The sequence below is a fragment of the Solea senegalensis genome, linkage group LG10, assembly GCF_019176455.1.
Source record: "Solea senegalensis isolate Sse05_10M linkage group LG10, IFAPA_SoseM_1, whole genome shotgun sequence".
In the NCBI taxonomy this organism is placed as follows: Eukaryota; Metazoa; Chordata; class Actinopteri; order Pleuronectiformes; family Soleidae; genus Solea; species Solea senegalensis.
Window position 1 is genome coordinate 20,620,847 of NC_058030.1, and position 15,036 is coordinate 20,635,882.

Below are 15,036 nucleotides of genomic sequence, written 5' to 3' on the forward strand. Positions count from 1 at the left end.
TTTTTTCCTAACTGAGGGACTGAAGAGACACAGTGTTTCCACTTGCAGGAAATGTTTGAATACAGTGCTGTATGCGGTGGTTAGCACTGTTTGGAACTCTGAATCGACTGTCGGTCTGAATATGAGAGTTTGGTTTGTTTGTCTCCGTGTTGGACTTGCGATGGACTGGCGACCTGTCACTCTACATCAGCTGTGACTGGCACCAGTGACCCCGCGACCCTCATGTAGAGGATAAAGCGAAAGACAATGAACGAATGAATGGATAGTGAGACTTTGTTCCACTGAAACATAAAATGCTTACGCTACACAGGAAGTTCCAGGACGTTTGTGGGGTCCATTTAGTGTTACGGTTTTAATAAGACACGAGTATATCATTTGGATTTTGTTAGATGCACTTCTTTTTCAGTTAGTATGTGTTTACAAGAGCTGACGCTTTTAGTCATGGGGTAAAACATACAAAAGGAAACGACATGCAGACGTTGTTTTCTTTCATCCTCTCACTCGTTATCTTCTCTGCCATTGCTTTCAGCACACTGCATTTTCTTTCTTCCATCTTCCCCTCACACTGTCCTCATTCCTTCATCCACATCTCTCCTTTCTTCCTCACTCACTCGCTCTCACCCCTCTCTTTCATTCCTCTCTTCCCCTCTCTTTCGCTCTCTCTCCAGATGGAGGGCAGAGAGTAGCAGCTTGCTGTGGTCAGGCCAATTATTTACATAATTATGATCTCCCACTTAACCACATGATCCCGTACCTGGGTGTGGGCAATTAGAGTCAGCATTATGCAGATTATGCAAATACAGTCGGAGGCAGAACAAGACCCTCTAACCATACATGAGTGTGTTTGTGTGCTGTTGACTTGTGTGTGCATGTGTGTGTGTGTGTAGCAGAGGGTTCACACGTGTGTGCAACAGAATGTGGGACACTTTTGACATTTCATTCCAGAAACAGTGACAAAAGTGTATCCCAAAAATTTAAAAAGAAATCATCCCTACCAGTGCAGCAGCAGCACCAGCAGTAGGTGGTGCAAAATTTAAAGTCGGGGTCAACACAGAAGGATAAGAAGATGTTTATGATGTAAATAAAGAGCACCACTAGCTATATCTCTGCCATTAATCCAATGCTGTCATATTTTTTAATGGTTGTTTTTATTTGCTTTTACTTTTTACACATATGCAGATGTTTCACCTCCCTCAAGCATCAAGTCTTTCATGTAATATTTCAAGATTTGTGTGTCACCATTCAGGGTTTTTATGTGCAAATCAAACATAAAGGTTGAAACTTAAAGTAGCTACTGTTTTTCAATGTTTTTAAATTTGTTAAACATCTTTTTTTTTAAACTCCTTGCTAATGAAATGACTGCAGAGGTCATCCATCCCTCCATTATCTACCACTTTATCCTCCACATGAGGGTCTCAAGGTCGCTGGTGCCAATCCCAGCTGACATAGGGCGAAAGGTGGGGTGCACCAGGTTGCAGAGGTCTTTTAAAACGAAAAAAGGTAAAAAAAAAAATTGAAATCGCCCTTTAAAACCACACTATAATGGTGGCACCTGCTCATTTATATATATATATATATAAAAAAAAGATCCTCAGGCTACTGACGAAGAGAATAAGATACAAAAATAAGAGACGGGTTAATGAGATGGAGAGGAGATGGCAGCATGACACCCTGTTTGTGTGTGTGTGTGTGTGTGTGTGTGTGTGTGCGTGCGGAGTCACATGCAGGTTCAGTGAGAACCTGCTTACATGGTGTGGCCAGGTGGCAGACAGAGCCATACCCATGGGTAATCAACAGGCTCCATCACTTTGTGTATTGTACGTGCACGTGCGTGTGTGTGCATGTGTGTACGTGCCACGGTCGCAGCTGGAGCACTGTGGCACCTCACGGGCGAGGCGTGTGCACACACACATCTGCATTGTGAAGCACACATGCTCTGTGTGACAGCAACTGCCATCTTAACTGCTATTATAAGCAGAAAAGGCTGCCTCGCTTTCTCTCACACACACACACAAACACAAACATATGCAAACACACACACACACAAACACACACACATTTACTGAACATACACACGTATGTACACACTGACACATTCAATCAATTATGTTTTGACATGGTCCATGAACATGCAGATGGTGCAGGACCAGCGGGAGCAGAGGGCTCTCTCTCTCTCTCTCTGTGTCTCTCTCTCTCGTGTAGATGTAGCGGCCTGTGTGTTTTCCTGTGAGTGTTTGTGTGCGTCCCAAAAAGTCCACCTCCCAGAAACTTTGTAAATGGCGACAACATTTTAGCTGCTGTGCTTTCATTTGTCTAATCCTCCAGCCATCTGTTTGTTATTACAGAGCTCCCTATGTGTTTTACTGTGTGCCTGTTGTACGCATGCTCTTCTCAGCTACCAGGAGTTGTCGTTATCACCTCGGGTCAAAATCAGTTGGCATTTATCCCAATCTCCTCAGCTCAGTGAGCAGCAGTGTGTATGTGTGCGTGTGTGTGTGTGTGTGCAGTAGTCCTTTGGGGACCAAAGCCTGGAGCAAATGTCATTTGTGATGCTCTGGTTAAGGTAAGGCCTAAGGTGTGGTGTGTGGTGGTTCAGTTTAATTGAGAGGGATTTCAGGAGAACTGGTTATCTGACTTTGACTGGCTGAATAGAAGTCATTGCAGTGTCCTAACATGCAAACCTGTGTGTTTGAGTGGGATTGTTGGTTAGAATCAGGTTTAGGGTTAGGGTTAAGGTAAGGGTAAGGGGCTAGGGAATGCATTATGTGTGGGAGGTGTCCTCACTAAGATATAAAACCAAGGTTTTGTGTGTTTGTTTGAGTGCTAAGCTACATCCATACATTATATTTTCATTGTTTACAAATGAATAAAAAGCCTCCAAATGAGCTTTGTATCAGGGGTAATGTGCTTTCTTATTAGCACACCTGAAAGCATATGTCACATGACCCTGGGCCTGCACATGCTGTAAACAGGAAGTAGATTCTCTCCCCTGCAGTTGTTTGCATATAGCTTCAAAGAGAACAATGAATAACATGGATATCTGTTGTGACACCGATGACGAGGTGAGACTTGGCCAATAAGAACCAATCAGGAAGCAAATCCGCTCATTACTTTCATTTCTATGTGCCAAAAAAACTTCTGAGATTATGCAGTAGCGATATTCCCATCATGTTTCTCAGCGATGTGAAGGTGCTGGCTCATACACAGCTCGAACGTCACTCAGGGAAAATACGATTTTTCTGGGCTTTTTATGGCCTCTAAACTCTATCTATAACTACATTTATCCATGTCTCGAGGTGTCCTGTGAACAGTTTTCTAGGCGTCACTTTTACTAATGTGGTCTATGGGAAAAATGCGTTTAGGGCAGCATGAGTATTTTTTGTTGCAGTACTACAAGTGACCACTGGGAAACAATAGCTCTCATGATTTTTGTCCATCCCATAGATATTGCATTCCATATATGAATAGTGGACTAAGTTGTGCTGTTCTCCCAAGGACACTGATATGGAAGTATAACTATATTAAAAAGCCACCAGGGGGCGACATGGATGGAATTCTTCGGAAAAATGAGGAGTTAATGGCCTTGTTTTTGGTCTCCTTGTGATATTAATTTTACAAATGATGTGTGATTGACAGCTGGTGTCGTCCAATAGGAGCCTGGTTTGTGAAACATCAACCTAGCACTGTAGAATTCTGTAGAATTCTGGGTGACATCATGACTATTTGGTCAGTACAGACAAGTTCTCCATTTTAAGAGCTCTAAAAAGCAAACGTATGGTCTACTATGATGTAGCCATGGACACGATGGAGTGAAGAGGGTTCAAAGGTTAGAGACAGTTATCCTTATTTAGCTGTGATGGTTATAGGAAACACATTATGTCAGTTAGTGTCATGAAGATAGAAATACACATGTGTGTGTTTGTGTTGATGTGTGTTGTTTTTGCTGCTGCTGTGTCTACATGTGCCTTAAATGAGTCCTCTGTTAATTAAGTGCTCATTAGCGACACCAGCTCTTTGACCAATTAGAGTGTGTTTTTTTGAACGCGCTCGCTCATTTGTTTTCTGGTTGAAACATTACTAAACATGTTGTTTTATTCATTCCTTCTGTTTTACACCCTTTCTTCTGGTTTATTTTCGCTCTCTCTGGAGGATAGAGAACATAAAAATAAGATTATGGTTGTTTTGCACTTTTTTCTTTCTTTTTTTCTTTTCTCTTTTTATTCTTGGCAGGAGAAAGCCGCCCAACTCCCATATGATATTTGTGTGCAAGTGTATGTGTGTGTGTGTGTGTGTGTTTTTTTTTCTTCTATCTCCTCTGTGTCATCAAGCTGTTGTCATGGTCTTTTATTCATCTCATTAATAACAGCGCCCTTGAGGTGGAGCTCCATGACCCTGTTTTCATCGGCACACGCTTGTGAGCACAGACATGCACACACACACACACACACACAAACATGCACATGGAAATAGGAACACACACACACACACACAATTAACAGCAAAGGAGAGCCTGACGGCAGCTTTCTTTGAGGCAGCAGCCAACCCAGCCTCCTACATGAATACAGAAACACACTCCACATACATGCATACCGAATAGAAATGTAGCCAAGCACACTCACTTGTGTGCTTGCCAATTAACAGTTTCTCCACCCACAAAAACAAAAAACAAAAACATGTGTATATGCTATGCTTCTGTTACACACATTTCATGTCCCACTTACAATAAAGACTCAAAAGCAGAGATTGAATTCTGGCTCCGGTACGGCATATACACACACAGAGCCCACCTAACATCTCAACCAAGGTAAAAACAACAACAACAACAACAACATGGAGGAGAGAGATGAGGAGGAAGAAAGGGAAGAAATAGGAAGCAAGAAATCAAGAATCTATCACACACTTTATTCTCCACATGAGGGTCATGGGGGGCTAGATTCAATCCCAACTGACAGAAGGCAAAAGGAAGGTACAACCTGGACAGGTCAGTCCATCGCAGACACACAGACACAAACAACCATTCACATTCACACCTACGCTCAATTTAGAGTGTCCTGACACTGTACCTACAGAGAATCCACATGCACATGGGGACAACATGCAAACTCCACACAGAAATCTTCTCAATTGAAACGGTGACTCTCTACCCACTGCAGCAGTGTGTAAGCCATGTAACTAAAACTAAAAATCTATTTACTAAAAGTAATGAAATAAAAACAAAACTAGTACCGCGGGCCGTGATGAACGGGTTCGAGCCGAAGTGCGTGAGTCGCCGTTACTGCACAGTATGATACACCCAATCTTTCTTATCATAAAACCTGTATCATGACAAAATTCTACTTACGCTTGGCTGTAGTTATTTGAAGTTTGGCCCAGTGGTCAACAATCATTTAACTCATGTCTGTACGTTTTGAGGTAAAAAAAACAAAAAAAATATGAAATGAAAAAAAGGAAGGGGTGGGGATGCTAACCAAAGCTGTCACCCACACCCATCCAAAAAAAAACCTGAAACCAGCGCTATTACTACATAAAACTGTAATATAGTGAAGGGTGGTGCTGTGCTTACACGTCCTCTACAGAGGAAAGTGGAAAAAAGGTGCAATATTGGTCTTGTTCATATACGTTTGATGTTTTTGAACAAGTTGTATGTCAGTATGTCAATTCAGTGTGATGTTAAGGCAATTAATAATGCAGTTAAGGGGAAAACATCTAAGACAAAGGGTATTTTGACTTATGCTAGTTAAAGGAACCTGGAAGTTTTGTGTGTTACCTCTTTAGGATCTTCTCTGGCATAAACACTAATCGAGCTAGTCCGAATAAGACAGGCATTCAGACAACTTGCCGAGTCCAAGTATAAGTATGCGTGACTCTGCCTCCGTAGGTGGCGCTGTATGTCTCTATAAGCTAGTGCGTATTGAATCAGTTTCGTGTTGACCTTTACGTCACAGAAAAACAAACAGTGGACGATGAAGATGAGTTGGATGGTGCTATGTTTCGTACCTGCTGTACGTGTTAATGGTGATACAGATGAGATGGAGCATGGCTCTTGTGGTTGCTGTCCGAACAAAGACGCCGCTGCTGTATGATTCCTGGCAACAGTACTGCAGTTTAAACATCGTCTCCTTCCACTTCCATGCACAGAACGCCAAGTCCCACGCCAGTCTGACTAAGTGTATACATGCAGGAGTCATCGGATCATGAATCGCATTATCCAGGTATGTTACTGACTTTAGTCAGACTAACGTGTTTCCATCATATTAAGAAAAGTGAAATATTGTCTTAGTCTGACTACACACTGAGAGACCAAACCCTGGTCCTAATAAGGCAGAACCTCATTTCTGAGGAACTGGTTGAGTCTAGGGCTGAGATTTGAATTGTTGTTTAAAGGTTAAGGTGAGGGATAAGGCTTTGTTTACACTGTCCAAATGAATGGAAGTCAATGTTGTAGAGGATAGTTGCGTGAACCTGTGTGTGTGTGTGTGCACATGTGCACGTGTATACGTTCATGTGACATCTACCATAAATCAAAAGCCACAGTGTCCTTGTAGCTCTAACATGTATCATGGAAATCAATGCAGAGGTCAGGTCGAACAGAGCTACCCAGCCCCCAAAAATACCACAGCAGCCAATAAATATGGCAGGCTAATACACACGTCAACTACCTGGCTTTCTCACCCTATCGACTCGTCATGGATAATGTGTGTGTGTGTGTGTGTGTGTGAGTGGATGCATACATGGACAAAAACCACAAATGTCACTGTGTGTGTGTGTGTGTGTGTGTGTGTGCGCGAGTGTCCATTCTTCATGGTGACATGTGAGAGCAGGGTTTGACCTGGTGACATTGTAAGAAGTGGAGATGAATTATCTCAGCCTCCTGAGGTCTCATAAGCTATTTTTACACATTGTCCACAAATCTCATGAGAAGATCAAAACCAACAAGTACGACAGTACTATTACAGTAAAGCACATTGCTGTGTGACACATGCTGTAACAGGAGGAACATAAACAACACAGTTTATTCTAAGGGGATCTTATCATAAACCCAAGAGTGTGTGTGTGTTCATCCACATGTGGACAAAACGTCCCTATTGTTACTGTTGGTTTTGGACTTATCTTTAAATATGGTAAAAATGTTTGTTTATTACTTCTCTTGGGACGACACGCTGTTTTTAAAATCATGTTATTTTTGAAAATAGAATTAAGATCAAGTGACACAGTGATCACTGAGGGAAAACAGCAGCAGCAGGTCCACAGAGTGACACTTTGTTTTCCTTATGAGACCATGTTAAGATCAAGGTTTGCTCTGGGTAACAACACAACACAATCCTCTGTGTGTGTCTCTCTGTGTGTGTGTCACATGGTTTTTTCTTTTGCCATTGATGGCTATATTAAAGATTGTGAAGTAGAAAATGTGCATCATTCACCTGATTTTCTACTGTTTTGCCTCTAATCACCATTCCTCTCTCATCCTTCCTCTGTTCATTTCCTTCTACCCTGACTAATCACACAGTAATGGCTCCAAATTGTGCCAACACACACACACACATGCACACGCACGCACGCACACACACACACACTTGTACTATCTTGTGAGGACACTCACTGAAATAGAATCTACCGCTGACTATTATGCTAAATCACCCTGAACCTTAAAGGGATAGTTCAGTCTTTTGGCAGACCCGAGTTTGTCGATTTTGCCAAGTGCACTACTGTCTCCAAGCATCAGCCTGAGAACTGAACACTGAAAATGAATTTAAAAAAACAATAATGTTGAATTTAATGATACCAAAAAATACCTCATGGGACAGAGTAAAGGCCCAGAGTTTTAAGAGGGGAAATATGGTTGCATATGTATCTATAGAGTGAAGACAAAGGTGGTAAATTAAACCAAAATATCTTAAAAAATACAATACAAACCATGCAACTAAAAATTGACAGGCTTTTTATGAGTCACTAGGTCTCCCATGCCAAAATTCATAAAAAAATCAACACTTTTAGATCACAGCATACAGGATTTGTTGATCCACTGCTGCCTCCATCAATAAATTCAAATGTGTTATTTGGTTACTTTGGTCACAGCTAAGTGACACAAACTTGCCATTAAACAAGGCAACAGTAGACCAGCAGCTCCTGTGTCACTGTGAGCTAAAATCTCTGATTTTCTCTGTGGACTTCGGTGTTTACTCCCTGAAGTTTTTATTTAAAAAAAAAAAAAGAGAAAAAAAAGGCTGTCACAGAGAAAAAGAAGTGAACATATTGTGGAGATATCGAGGACTCAAGAAAGGTGTTAGATTTTATGAGTCAACCTTTTGTTTAGTGTTTCAAATCAGGAATTCCTTGCGTCTCTGCTGGCAGCCTTGTTTTCACTGAGAGCGATGTCTATAGATCCAAGGCGCACTTGGTGATATGTTGAACTACCATACTTAAATCTGAACTATCCCTTTAAAAGAAACAATTCAAGAAAAAAAACCTTTATGACCACAAAATGCCCATAATTTTTACAATAATCCTCGCTTTATAAGATCTAAAAGTCAAAGAAAGGACGACACACACACACACACACATACACCGGTTCACATATCCATTCATATAGACAGCCTAAGCAAAGCTTTAAATCGTACCTTAACCATAATCCGTTAATACCTAATCCTAATCTTAATCAAACCACAATTAAAATCTTAGTCCTACACTTCACCAGTTCCTCAGAAATCAGGTTCTGCCTCATTATAGGATTAGGTTTTGGTCTCCATGAGGACTGCTGACAAGAACTGACACACACACACACACACACACGCACACACACATCCCTTGCCCCTCACCCCCACATTGTCAAATGATCATTGAGGAGCGAACATGTGGCTGACACTGTCTCCACAGCAACGGCAGTAAGGGCCAGGAGGGGGCTGGGGCATCTTCACACACACACACACACACACACACACACACACACACACACACAGAGAGAGAGAGAGAGAGAGAGAGAGAGAGAGAGAGAGAGAGAGAGAGAGCCCAGACCAGCACACAAGCACATAAATACACAAAAATAAATACACACATCCACAATAATGTAATCAACTCACACACACACACACACACACACACACACACAGACATTGAGTGAGACCTAGGAAATTGAAAAAAAGGATGAGAGGAGGAGTGATGAGAGGGGATGGATGAGGGGGTCGTTGCTTCATTTCTCCTTCCTCCTTTCTTGTTCACACACACACACACACACACACACACACACACACACACACACACACACACACACACATAAACACACAGATATACAAACAATGACAAAGCGCCACATAATCGCCCCGATTCAATCATTTATGAAAGCAGATGTATAATTCAAAAACCAGCATGAAAGATTCACAAGGCAAAGAACATTGTTTAATCTGCTCTCCGCCCTCTAATTCTCCCATCAATCCCACTGACTCTCCCCCCATCTCTCCCTCTCTCTCTCTAATATCACTTCCTCCCTCTGCTGCTTTCCACCTTTTGCCACGACAGCCCTTTAAATCATTGACCACAGTCTGACCCAGACGACCAAGCGGTCAAAGGTCAGGCTCAGGGGGTCACAATAAAGTCACACCAGGAAGATCTGCTTTCAAGCAAACAATGTTCTATTTCCAGCATTAAAATCCCACACTGGAAGACACTCAAGGAACATTTCAGCAACTTTCCCTTGCTCTCCTCCCGTGTGCCTCAGCTCTGACCTCTCCCTCTGCTCTGCTCTGCCCCTTTCTCTTGTTGACGTCGCTCTGTCATGCTGCCAACAGGCGTGTTTAAGCACCTTTCTGTGGTAACCTCACACCTGCATGTCTCCACACACACACACTCTCTCTCTCACATCACACATCATCACACATCACACGACTACAGACAACAGACACACACAGCACTGTTCGGCTGATGGGAAGTAACAAAAGCCCCACAGCGAACGAGAGACGTTTGACTACAGCTGACAGACAAACATGGAAGCGTGGGACTCGCTTTTTACAGTGTGGTTATTTAGTTTTAGGATTACACCTATAACGTTTCTATTTAAAGAGGAAGTAAGTCATTGTTTGGTCCACAAATAAATGAAAAAAAGAAAACTATTTTTTGTGTGACACAAAAATGAAATACATGAAAATTAAATTAAAATAAATACGAAAATAAGAATTAATAACACTAATAGTTGTCGGTATACAGCTGGACGACGTGGTAAAATGTTATTCAGCCGATAATTATCACGATAAATGTCAACGATTGTGGTTTTAAACTTCTTCAAAAACACTTTTCATTCATCATAGACAGCAATTATGTGCATGAATCTGTGTTATATGCACAGTGAAAAGTCTACCACAATACATATTGTTATTGAATTATTGCCCAGCTCTCCTGCTACTTTTAATTTTAAAAACGATGAATTAATTTAACATGTTTTTAATATGAAAGCATTACTCATCACAGTCACAGCAGCAGCTACTCTGACTGTTACAGGAGCACAGAGTAACTCTCTGTGCCTGGCAGCAGAAGACAGTAAATCAATGTGACATCAGTCAAGCTATTAACTATGCTTCTGAAAGAACAAGTGACAGCCAGGGAAATTCACTTTCTGCAGCCATGTGACCAGCAGATACTGTCCAGCAGAGAAATGGCAGCATAAAACAGCAGTGAGGGAATAAGAGTGGGTCCTACCTGGGAGGTAGAAGTGTGGCGTCTTTAATCCAAACATGGTCCTGGATCACTGCTCCACTGACTCAAACACGAAGACAGAGTGTGGGTTACAGGAGGCAGGGAGTGGGCGGGCAGGGGGATTGGCTGCGGTCAGCTGGGTTAAGAAGATCGTTGTTGGTGTAAGTCATCAGACAGCTCCCTGCTCCAGCTCTCTCCCTCTCTCTCATTCACTCCCTCTCTCTCTCTCTGGGCCCTGAGGGTGCGTGGAAGGAGGCGGGGGGGAGGTCAGCCTCTGTCTACCTCCCTCCCCTCTTCTTCACCCTTTGGAATGAACCCGTGCAGAGCAAAGATGAGAGCAGAGATGGGATGGGGGACTGAGAGGAGCAAAAAAGAGACAGGAAGAGTGACAGAAAGAGAGGAAAACACTCCACGAGGATGAGGATGGAAGACAGTGTGTGCTCATGCCATCTTTCACTGAGGAGATCGTCAGGGGGAGGAAGAGCCTCTGAGAGTTGGGAGGGTGACAAGAAGGATAGAGAAGGGGGGAGGGAGTGAGAGAGAAAGAAAGAGAGAGTGTGGAGAGTCTTCAGCCGGCGTCCTCTCCTCTTTTTTTCTAAGTCCTGGGCTTTGTAATCCCTTCCTTGTTATTCATTCAGCGGCCTGTTCCTCGTTTGCTGTATAATGATCTGTTTTTTCTCTGCCTCTGTTCTCTTTACTGTCTCTATTCTTGCTTTATCCTCCCTCCTTTGCCTCAGTCCCACCACTGACTGCTCAGCTCAGCATGCACAGAGGAGGAGGAGGAGGAGGAGGGAAGCAGGGAGAGCAAAGAGGGAGGGTGAGAGGAGGGGGGAAAAAAGAGGGGAGGAGAATCATAAGACAGATGAGTGGAGGAGAGATGAACAAGAGTGTGTGAGCGTGGCGTGCGCATGTGCGCGTGAAATATAAAGTCAGGAGGAAGGATGGTGTGTGTGTGTGTGTGTGTGTGTGTGATTCTTGCTGTGTTTAAGTCATATGGTACTTTTGGGGACACATTTCAGTAAGGGACTAAAAACTGTGTCCCTTTGGGGACAGTGGTTTTAGGTCTCCTGTAAATGGAGACACTTGTCTATTTAAAGTCCTCAAAAGGGACCGATAATAAAAAAAGTGCTGTGTGTGTCTCAGTGTGTCTCTCTGTGTGTGTGTGTGTGAAGGAGGGGGTGAGAGGGTGTTGATGCAGTTCTCATTATCAGTAGATTGGACTGGTGCCTGAGTGACAGCTGATTCATCATGGGAGGGAGAGAAAGGGAGAGTAAAGGGGAGAAAAATGTGTGTGTGTGTCTGCTCCGGATCTCAGACATGGTGGTGCACACTGTGATGTGACCAGCGTAACTGTATCACACACACACACACACACACACACATAGAGAGAGCGCCCTAAAACCGCTCACGTGCTCCCATTGATTAGACAGGCCCCATATGTCTGACACATTGCATTAACTGAGCTTTCCATCAATTACTGTCCTCTCTTGGCGAGCTAACATCACATCTACTGTCACTGAGACCCAGTTCTTAGAGGTAGAAACCACACACACACACACACACACATCATCTAACCAAGCTGCATCATGGGGGAATGATCTGCCATTAGGAGCAATTATTTGAGGTGGTTATGTGGTTGCGCTCGTTGATGGTGTAATGTCATTGGTGCCATTTTGGGGCGTCTCTTTGCCGCTTGTGGTTTCACTCAGTGTGTCCATGGCAGCCTGCAGAAACCTGGCTACTCTATCGCTGTCTCCATCTCCACACAGAAGCCTTCATTTCTCTCTGTCACTTCCTCCCTCATCTCACACACACATATGGCACATGCAGCCTCACCGTCTGCTTCATTGCACACACACACACGGACACAGACGTGTTATTGAAAATGAATGCTGCTTTTTTTCCCTCCATTTCTCACTTATTTCCTCCGTTTACTCTCCTCTTCTTTCCCCCTCTTCTCTCCACAGTTCTTGTTTAACCTCTCCCCGGCGTCTCTGTGAGAGGTGAGGAGGAAGTTTGCTTGTGATAAGATTGATCGCGAGGGTCTCAGAGAGCTATCTATAACACGATCTGGCACCTCTGAATCAATGAAGAGAGACCGCTGTAGGACAAACTGTACATAATACAAACACGCACAGACATAGACACTCACTTTCACAAACAGACATGTGGAGACAGGGACGAGGCTGCACATAAGGCATGCAAACTGTCACACACACACACACACACACTGATCAACAGCTGGGAGAACAGTTGTGAAACATCAGCTAACCACAAACTGACAGTGGAGGCAGACTGGGGACAAGAGATAAAGAATACTGAGGAAACTGAAAAGAGGATGGAGAAGAAGCACTGTGTGTATTTGTTACCTCTTTAGGACCTTTTGTGGCATAAACACTGACCTTGTCAGGACCACTAGTCCTCATGGAGACCAAAATGCTGGTTCTAATGAGGCAGAACCTCATTTCTGAGGAAGTGCTTCAGTTTAAGTCTCAGAAGGACAGGGTTATGCAGTATGAGTTAGGTTCAGGTTAATTCAGGTTGTGTGTTATTCATGATACGACCTAAACAAGGTCGTATCATGAATAACACACAGACCTCTGTGTGTGTGTGTGTGTGTGTGCATGTGTGTGTGTGGGAGAATTTTAAAAATATGTTATCAGTTTCATTTATTTTTGGCTGTTTTGTTCAGAAACGGATTTAGCTTACACTGCACACACACACACACACACACACACACACACACAGAACACACCCTTGTACACACAGAAAACACAACCGTCAACACTCTGTAAACACCCATGACCTGGAGGTCGAGACAGTTGCGACCCCTTGGCCCCCGGAGGTCACGCTCTGCTGCATACTGTGGGGTCAGCGAGGTCGAGAGAGGAGGAGGGCCAACAAACACACAGCACGATCTGCGATGATTAGAGACAACAGCCAATAACGAGCGTCCACCTCTGACCTCAGCGCCGTGGAAACGTGACGGAATGCCTGTCACTGAGGGAGCAGTATAACTCAATCTATCGCCAGACATTGACGAGGGCGAGAAGAGGGGGTGGGGGTGTCGGGTGCTGGTGGGGAAGGGGGAAAAAAAATGATACAAGGAAGAGGAGGCAGACAGTTTAGAGATGCGGTCAATATAATAACAGCTTCCCCCACAGCACCTCCCCTTTCCTTATTGGAGCTCTTGTTCTGTCTTCAAAACAGACACCAGGAGCAGCAGTCCTCCCCCCTTCTCCCCACTTCTCCCCCCTTCTCCTCTCCTCCGTGGCTTCTTCTCTATCATTTGCCTGTCAGACACACACTGTGGCAGAATAAGAGCTGACACCCCAGTCCCAGCAGCAACCAGCAGCTGCCATCAGCACTTAAACATTCTCTCTCGCTGCTGCTGCTGCTGCTGCTGCTGCTGCTGCTTCCCCTCGTCTCTCCCCTGCGTCCGTGCAGCACTCCAAATGCTGTCAAGGAACACAGAGATGACAAATAAAAGAAGAAAAAATGACGGAGGGGGAAAAAAGTGAAAGAGAGCCCTCCTCTCCATCTTGCCGTTACTCCTACTTTTCCTTCCCCTCTTGTTTTCTCTTCTCCCTAATCCTCCTTCCTCTTCATGTCAGCCTCGGTGAGGTCACTGACCCTGAGTGAGTGAGCCTCATTACCCAGTCACTCTGTATCTACTCACATGGCAAGAGGGTGTGTGTGTGTGTGTGTGTGTGCATCACTGTCATCCCTGAAGTCACTTGGGCCATTTCAGAAAAAGACATTTTAAAGGGACAACAGAGGACGGGCATCATCGCAGGGAGGAACGGCAAGATGAAAAGACGCTGCATCAAGGATGCATCTAGACCAGAGCAGAGCGTGGAGGAGAGATAGATGAAAGGATTGATGATGAGAGGGTGCAGGGTGGAGGGGTTTAGGGGGCTTCCATCATAGATAATTGTCACTGGAAGTCATTATGCACATATCGTAGAGAGAGAGAGAGAAAACCCGAGGACGCTTCGTCTTACAAACCAAATCCTTCTCATCATCTCCCCTCGCCCCTCCTTAACAGCGACTGAGAGTTTCACACAATCCACACCATCAGAGATTTAATTGGACACTGATGGCTTCACTGTGACCTCGTGAGAGAGAGAGACAGAGAGAGAGAGAACGTAAAATAGACTGGACATGAAACAGCAGCCACATCACTTTAGCATTAGCCTGTTAAAGACAGAGAAATGATGCAGAACAATCACAGGACTGTCTCCTCTTCTCCAAACATGACACAGCCTCAGACGCTCTGTAATAACAACACACTGCACTGGAGGCTGATTGAGGTTTGAGAGACGTAGACACTGGTTTGGTTTGCGTCCGTGT